The 9,019-nt window shown below is 44.4% G+C and overlaps 1 pseudogene; it reads left to right on the top strand.

Annotated features, from left to right (window-relative positions):
- Window positions 1-5,465: 5,465 nt before the first annotated feature.
- On the top strand, window positions 5,466-8,729 carry LOC133762305 (elongation of very long chain fatty acids protein 6-like; annotated as a pseudogene).
- The last annotated feature ends 290 nt before the right edge of the window (window positions 8,730-9,019 follow it).

Here is a 9,019-nt window from a genome sequence, read left to right as displayed (position 1 = left end):
TCCAGAAAGGGGAGAGAGGATCCCACATCTGAGAATTGTTTCCCTGTTTCTAAAATTAGACAGGAAAATAAGTTCAGTTCTGTTAACTGTTTACTGCCCATCACCTGACAGTAACTTTTGTCACATAGGATTCCGCCAAATTTACATCATTAACAATGTGTGCCTTTTTGAAAGACTTCTTGTAATTCACTTATTATGTTTGAACTAAAATGATTGAATTTTACAGTATTTCTAAGAATGGAATTGTGGTATTTTTTTCCATATTGACTTTAACAAATTTCAATTTATAGATATTAGAAATTCCCAACTACAGAAAATGTGTTTTTAGTGTCAACTTTTTAGCTGTATTTGTAGCAATCACCAGGTTTGCTAGAAATATAACTTTTAATATAGTAGACTGTAAATAAAACATTCTATTCCTATGATATTCAACATTTTACAACTGCAATATTCACCTAAAGTAGAAATAATCTGATACTTACTGTAAATACTGTGCTAATGTCTCCATGGACCAAATTTATATTTATAATTGTAGATTTTTATATTTTACTACTGAGTCAGTTTTCTAGTTCTGTGTAATTGTTTAGTTTAATGATGTAGGTCATGATCTGGTCTCACGCTACAGGTCTTCTCATACTGTATTATGTTAAGTGATTAACTCCAGCATGTTATTTTAACTTTTGTGAAAAATAGAATTACATTTGTTTTGAGATGTTTTTATGAGAATAACACCTTACCCAAAATTGTTTAAATGATTTTTATCCAAGAAATTGCAAAAATAAATATAAATATTGCCATTCATTTGTGTTTCTTTGTGGAGTATTGTGTGGAGGTATATGTGGCAGAGAATTGTGGTCCTGTGCCCCTTTGGGCTGATGGAAATGAAACAAGGCCAGAGGGATAGAAAGAATTAGAGTTGTGGACCCCAATCTGTGCACTGAGGTACTCGGGTTAGTCACAGAGTTTTACATTTTTGAGGACAATACAGCAGCATGTGCTGATACAGCACAAAACTGCTGCTATTACATTATTTAACCAAACAGCTTAATTTCTTTTAGCTCAAGGGTATGCTATGGTCTGAAAGTTTGTGTCCTCCAAAATATTGCAATCCTCACCCAAAATGTAATGGTATTAAGAAATAGGGCCTTTGGGAGGTTGCTAGGTCACAGAGGTGGAGCCCCTGTGAATGGTATTTGTGCCTTTATAAAATGGACCTGGGTGGGCCGGCACTGTGGCTCAATAGGCTAATCCTCCCGCCGAAACACCAGGTTCTAGTCCCGGTTGGGGTGCTGGATTCTGTCCCAGTTGCTCCTCTTCCAGGCCAGCTCTTTGCTGTGGCCCGGGAGTGCAGTGGAGGATGGCCCAAGTCCTTGGGCCCTGCACCCCATGGGAGACCAGGAGGAAGCACCTGGCTCCTGCCTTCGGATTAGCGCTGTGCGCCAGCCACAGCTCGCTGGCCACGGTGGCCATTGGAGGGTGAACCAACGGCAAAAGGAAGACCTTTCTCTCTGTCTCTCTCTCTCACTGTCCACTCTGCCTGTCAAATGGACCTGGGAGTGACCCCCTCACTCCTTCCACCAAATGTGAGCCTACAGCTGGAAAACAGCTGCCTATAAGGAGGCATGTCCATCCATAGATATCAACTTGATCTTGATCTTGGATTCCCAAGCTGTCAGAACTTCTAAAAATATATTTCTGTTGTTTATAAGCCACTCCATTTATGACATTTCATTTTGGCAGCTCAAATATGATCAAAATGGGAAATTATTAAAGTGTTACTAAGAAATTAAGGATGCTGCATACAAAGAAATGTTAGGAACTTTCGTTTAGAATCAAGCTGGGAGTTTAAAGTAGGAAGATTTGTTAGTCAACGATTCCAGTACAAGCAGTAGTCAGGCTGAATTAGGGGTTGCAAGCCAGGTAGACAGACAAGAACCAGGAGGTCATAAATTCCAGAGTGGAAAAAGGTAAGCGGTCCCATATTAAAGCAAGTCAGTATTCAAGTGCTGTGTGGAACTGAAGTGAGGAAAAATGGAATAACAAGCTGACTTTGACACTCAACACAGTCCTCTGCCTTAGCCAGGAGGGTTTTATGGTTCCACCTAATAAGAAGGGCATGGGCCCCCGGAATGCCCAGCTCAGAGCTCACAACAGGAAGCCAGAACTAAGTTTTGTTTAAACCAGTGGTTCTCAAATATAGTTTCCAAAGAAGCAGCATCAGCAAAACGTGGCAATTTGTTAGAAATCACAAATGCTGGCTTCCCACCCCAGACCTATTGCCTCAGAGGCTTTGGGGGTGGGCCCAGTAACCTAATGCACGTTAATTTTGAAAACGACTGCTCTATAGCAACAGCTCTTCCTGCAGCTTCCAGTTTCCTTTCTTTTTTTAATATTTATTTATTTATTTGAACATCAGAGTTACACACAGAGAGGAGAGGCAGAGAGAGAGAGGTCTTCCATCTGTTGGTTCACTCCCTAGTTGGCTGCAACGGCCGGAGCTATGTGAAACTAAGCCAGGAGCCAGGAGCTTCCTCCAGGTCTCCCATGCGGGTACAGGAGCCCAAGGACTTGGGCCATCTTCTACTGCTTTCCCAGGCCATAGCAGAGAGCTGGATAGGAAGCAGAGCAGCCAGGACTTGAACCGGCGCCCATATGGGATGACGGCACCGCAGGCTGAGGCTTTACCACTACTCCACAGCACCCGCCCCTCCTCAAGCACTAGTCAGAAATTTTCACTCAGTCCTCACAATGGCTCTAAAAGTCATTAGCTTTTCATATTTTTTTTGGAGCTTTCCACTCAAGCAACAGTCATGAAGGTATAGTAAATAGACCAAAAGAAAGAGAAAGTCAAACAAGTAGTAGCATGTCACACAAATATATATATATATATATATATATATATATATATATATATATATATATATTGGAAGACAGAATTAGAGAGAGACCGAGAGGGAGAGACAGAGAAAGAGAGAGAACTTTCATCTGCTTTCACTCCTAAATGACCACAACCAATGGAGTTGAGACCATCCAAAGCACACGAGCCCAGAGCTCCATCCGGGTCTCCCATGTGTGTGCAGGGGCCCAAGCACTTGGTTCGTCTGCCACTGCTTTTCCAGGCACATTAGCAGGGGGCTGGATAAGTGGAGAGGCTGGGACATGATCTGGTGCCCATTTGGGATGCTGGTGCCACAGGTGGCAGCTGTACCTGCTACACCACAGCACCAGCCCCCTTGATTGCTTTTCTAACCTTATCTCCTGGTCCTCTTGTTTCATAGTTCTGTTCTATCACTTCCCACAATGTTTATTCATACCTTGACCTGGACGATTAATGCCCCTCATTTTATTCTTTTTAAGATTTATTTATTTATTTATTTGAAAGTCAGAGTTACACAGAAAAGGAGAAGCAGAGAGAGAGAGAGAAGTCTTCCATCCACTGCTATTCCATTCGCTCCTCAATTGGCCATAATGGCAGGGGCTGTGCCGATCCGAAGCCAGGAGCCAAGAGCTTCCTCCGGGTCTTCCCACACAGGTACAGGAGCCCAAGAGCTTGGGCCATCTTCTACTGCTTTCCCAGGCCATAGCAGAGAGCTGGATGGGAAGTGGAGCAGCCAAGGACTCAAACCAGTGCCCATATGGGATGCCAGCACTGCAGGCAGTGGCTTTACCTGCTACGCCACAGCACCAGCCCCAATGCCCATCATTTTAATGATTTTGTCTATTTTCCTCTTAGTCTTTTTTTTTTTTGACAGGCAGAGTTAGATAGTGAGAGAGAGAGAGAGAGAGAGAGAGAGAGAAAGGTCTTCCTTTCCCATTGGTTCACTCCCCAAATGGTTGCTACAGCTGGCGCGCTGCGCCTATCTGAAGCCAAGAGCCAGGTGCTTCCTCCTGGTCTCCCATGCAGGTGGAGGGCCCAAGCACTTGGACCATCCTACACTGCCTTCCCAGGCCACAGCAGAGAGCTGGACTGGAAGAAGAGCAACCAGGACAGAATCTGGCACCCTGACCGGGACTAGAACCCAGGGTGCTGGCACCGCAGGCAGAGGATTAGCCAAGTGAGCCGCGGCGCCAACCTCCTCTTAGTCTTTATCCAAACAGCCTTTGCAGAGATACAGATGTTTTTCCTTCATTATAATTATTTCTTTATGATTATTTCCTTTGTGATTATTTATAATGGTGATATGTCCTATAGAATGCTGTCCAGAAGAAAGTAATCATGTAACATATGTGATAATTAAGCATCTTATTCAAATTCTAATAGATGTATCCTGAAACAGATCCTCATCTCTTGACTCTTAACTCTGAGACAACAATCAGTTATACGACAAGTGAAAATAAGTGAAACCAGGTAGGAAAGTCAGCTAATTCTCATCAGATAAATCCAAATTTTCAGTGATTTTACTTATACTGGGGACCAGTGCTGTGGCACAGCGGTAAAGCCTCAGCCTGCAGAGCCGGCATCCCGTATGGGCACCAATTCAAGTCCCAGCTGCTCCACTTCTGATCCAGTTCTCTGCTAGGGCCTGGGAAAGCCGTAGAAGATGGCCCAACTCCTTGGGCCCCTTCATCTGCTTGGGAGACCTCGAAGAACCTCCTTGCTCCTGGCTTCAGATCAGCACAGCCCCAGCTGTTGTGGCCAAATGAGGAGTGAACCAGTGGATGGAAGATCTCTCTCTCTCTCTTTCTCTCTCTCTCTCTCAGCCTCTCCTTCTCTCTGTGTAAGTCTTTCAAATAAATAACTAAATCTTTAAAAAAATAATAAGCAGCTTTATACTGAAAACTATCAGCACAACATTTCCTAATGAAAAACACTAAAATTGCCAAGGCTTTTATAGCACTTTCACTGCATGTAGGTGCTTAGGAACCTTAATAAGTTAAAATTTTGCATTTCTTCGGCCTTTCATAGAATTGTTAAATGAAAAATATTCCCCATTTTATCTATGCAGTCTTCCAATCAAAAGTCCAACAAAATACATTAAATAGATCCAGAGAGAAAAGGAAATGATCAGGAAATAATTGAGGCCATTGCAAAAATATTGAGCAGGCCAATGAGTAAGATTGATAACTGGGGTCATTATGTGTATTTATAGAATTCACCCACACCCTACTCTCCTTACTGGCAGCTTTCCTGTGGCAGATTTTACTTCCCAAGAGTAGCTCAACAATATTTTTCACCCTGCATGTGAATCTTTGAAACTCATTCTGTCAATAAGCAGAGCCTCAGCACCTCCCCATGGATGTGAACAGACTTGTGACCAGAATGAAACTGGTGCTTTTATGACTTCGAAGGTCAAATCATAAAAGATGATTCAGCTTCTGCTTGATTCTCGTGGGATGTTTGCTCTTAGAACAGTGCCACAAGCTGTGACAAAGCCCACACAGCTATAGAAAGACCTACGTGAAAAAAAAAGACAAGATCCTGTCCCCTGACCAGGGAGAGCTTCCTGCTGACAGCCAAAACCAGCATGCCAATTATGCAAGTGAGCCATCTTCAAACAGATTCTCCAGCTTCCCATCAGCAGCCGCCAAGTTTGCACTGAGCCATTACTAAATTGTAGATGAATGAGCAAAATAAATGCCTGGTTGTTTGCTTTATGTTTTAAAGTTTTGCTTATTTGAAAGTCAGAGCTACAGAGAGAGAGGAAGAGACAGAGAGAGATGGATATCTTCCATCTGCTGGCCCACATGGCTGCAATGCCCAGGGCTGGGCTAGGCTGAAGCTAGAAGCCAGGAGCTGCTTCCAGGTCTCCCTTGTGAATGACAGGAGCCCAACTACTTGGGCCATCTTCCCAGGCCATCAGCAGAGAGCTGGATCAGAAGTGGAGTAACTGGGACACAAACCAGAACCCACATGGGATGCTAGCATTGCAGGCAGCAGCTTTACCCTCTACACCAGATTGCTGGCCCCAAGAGCCTGTTGTTTTAAGCTACCTTTGAGGGTAGCTTGTTACACAGCAATAGCAACCAGAACACTGCTCACAACTTCAAAGTCTGCAAAATCTATAAGCTGTGTTTCCCAGGCTCCTCTGTGGCTAGGGTTCTCAATGTGAGTTAGGTTCCTCCATCTACTGAGAGCCATAAAGTCTAGAAAAACACACAATATCACTGTACCAAGGAGTGTTATGCTACCTTAAGCCATTTAGTATGTATTTGTTTATACTTTCTGAGTTTCTAGACATCCTATGGACACCCTTACATAAGAGTTAGGGAACAGAAGTTAACAGAGGCCTCCTTTCTGCCCTCGTGGCCCTCACTAATGAGAATGGCTCTAGAGACAGGACTTTCCTGCAGCAGAGCTCCAGTTTCTAATGTTGAAACCATGGCAGTAAGAGAAGTAGCTTCTGATTCTTGCTTCCCAATCCATGAGACCTCAGCAATGGCTATAAGTCCATCGTAATACTGCCTTTTATGTCTTCTCCTTTAAACTACCTAGAGTGGTTGCTGCTCCCTGACCAAAGCACCAGTGCAGTAACCCAGAGAAGAATTCTGGCCACCCACTCTGATTTTTTAAAGCAACATCTTTCTTCAACCACTAGAGTAGCCTTGGAATATATTTCACTCTTACTCTTCCCTGACACAGACTAATCATATCATCTATGAGTTGTGGATCATCAGATTATTTCAATCTATTGTGACACAATGTATCAATAAGCTAGAGAGCAAGGTGACAGCTGATTATGATGCCCCAGTAATCAGCATTCCCCACAAAGAAGCAAATTTGAGCAGGTATGTATATATACGCTACCTTCACAAGAGCAGTGGGAGCCATGTGGACAAGCACGGTGCCTGGTTTTAGTATAATTATAAAATGCACTGAAGAAAGCAGGAAGGAAGGAGTTACCATGTTGCTCTTCCTCCAGCTTCAAGTAGTACACTTCCATGTCTCTCTTCCAGGAGAGGGGTAGGGTATTAAGTCTGGTCTTAGACCTGAAATGTAGTACCAACCCTGTCACTGTCAAACCAAGTGCCAGCAGGGCCTCCAATCCACCACCTTAAGAACCTGCATACTGAGCCTTTGGATTCCCAGCTGATAACTAAAGGACTGCCATCATCATCCTTCCTTCAACTTCCAGTAGAGGGTTGAGCAATATTCTAGCCCCTGGGGTGTAGGATGGAAAAGTCAGTATAGGATTTTTGCCTTGGAGCTCAATACCGGGCCTGTCACAGTGAGATCCTGTACCAGGTAAATTCCAAATGCCTTTTTCCCCAGGCCAGTATTCATGGATGGAGCCTCCAGCAATTCATTCTGAACAGCAGACCAGCTGTGGATTGGAGGTGGATCTGGGATAGGAAAGTCAATGGTGCTGAAACAGTGAAAACATGGGTGCCACCTAGTGCTAAAATATCAGAAGTGTCCACAAATAGGAAAAAAGACTGCTTAGAATGTCTGGGAGGCAGATACAAGGACAAATTACAAAGACATGGGCAGGGCAAGTGCTGTGTCATAGAAGGCTAAGGCTCCACCTGCAGTGCCGGTATCCCATATGGATGCAAGTTTGCTAATGTGCCTGGGAAAGCATCAAAAGACAGCCCAATGGACCCATGTGGGAGACCCTGATGAAGCTCCTGGGTCCTGTCTTCAGTCTGGCCCAGCCCTGGCCATTGTGGCCATTTGAGAAGTGAACCAACAGATGGAAGATCCCTGTGTGTGTGTGTGTGTGTGTCCTTCTCTCTCTGTATCTCTGCCTTTGAAATAAATAAACCAACCTTAAAAAATAAAAAACATAAGAAAAAATTCCTAATCATCCCATTTGCATGACAAAGTTTATCAGCATCAAGAACTCTCAGAAAACTATGACTTCACCAAACCAACAAAATTAGGTGTCCGAAACAGAACAGGGACTAAGACTGCCAAGCATTTGTTTCTTCCTATGGTGGATGTGGACAGCAGGAGGAGACGAGTCACCTGGCTCTGAGGCACAGAGAGCAAATAGTGATTCCAAAGATCAGCCCCATGAACACATCAGTGTTCATTGAAAAGAATATGAATTGGAGAAGCAGTTCGATGCCTTTGGTGGATGCATGAAAACTGTAACAAATCTCTCCTGCTTTCTGCTTTGTATGCTGCCTTTGTATTTGGTGGGAGGCACCTAAGGAACAAACCAGTGAAGTCTGGAGCAAGCCATTAGTGCTCTGGTCTCCGACCCCTGCAATCTTCAGTACATTCGGTGCTTTTGGAACTGGTGCTTATACAGTGTACATTTTGATGACCAAAGGCCTGAAGCAGTCAGTTGCTGACGAGAGTTTTTGCAATGGACCTGTCAACAAATTCTGGGCTTATACTTTGCAAAGCAAAGAACTGGAACTAGGAGATACACTATCCATTATTCTGAGGAAGCAGAAGCTGATCTTCCTGCCCTAGTACCACGACATCACTGTGCTCCTACAAAGACATGGTTGCCTGGGGTGGTAGGTTCATGATTATGAACTATGGCATGCCTGGCATGATGTACTCTTACTATGCCTTGCAGGCTGCAGGTTTCTGAATCTTCTGGAAGTTTGCCATGTTCATCACCTTGTCCCAGATCGCTCAGATGCTGATGGGCTGTGTCATTAACTACCGGGTCTTTTATTGGACGCAGCAGGACCAGTGTCATTCTCATCTTCAGATCATCTCCTGGCCCTCACTCAGGTACCTCAGCTAGTTTGTGCTTTTCTGCCATTTTTTCTTTGAGGCCTACATCAGCAAAATGGGGAAAGCAATGAAGGCAGAATACTGTTGGAACTGAAGAGGAAGCCATAGCTCAGAGTCATCAAGAAAAGTAGCAGACAGAAGAAAATAGCACAAGGAGCTGGCGCCATGGCTCACTAGGCTAATTCTCCACCTATAGCACCGGCACTCCGGGTTCTAGTCCCAGTTGGGGCGCTGGTTCTGTCCCGGTTGCTCCTCTTTCAGTCCAGCTCTCTGCTGTGGCCCGGGAAGGCAGTGGAGGATAGCCCAAGTGCTTGTGCCCTGCACCTGCATGAGAGACCAGGAAGAAGCACCTGGCTCCTGGCTTCAGATCGGTGCGGTGCCGGC

Source organism: Lepus europaeus, chromosome 1, assembly GCF_033115175.1.
Source record: "Lepus europaeus isolate LE1 chromosome 1, mLepTim1.pri, whole genome shotgun sequence".
NCBI classification, from domain to species: Eukaryota; Metazoa; Chordata; class Mammalia; order Lagomorpha; family Leporidae; genus Lepus; species Lepus europaeus.
The sequence above is the reverse complement of the archived record's forward strand: the minus strand, read 5'-3'. Positions and strand labels throughout refer to the sequence as shown.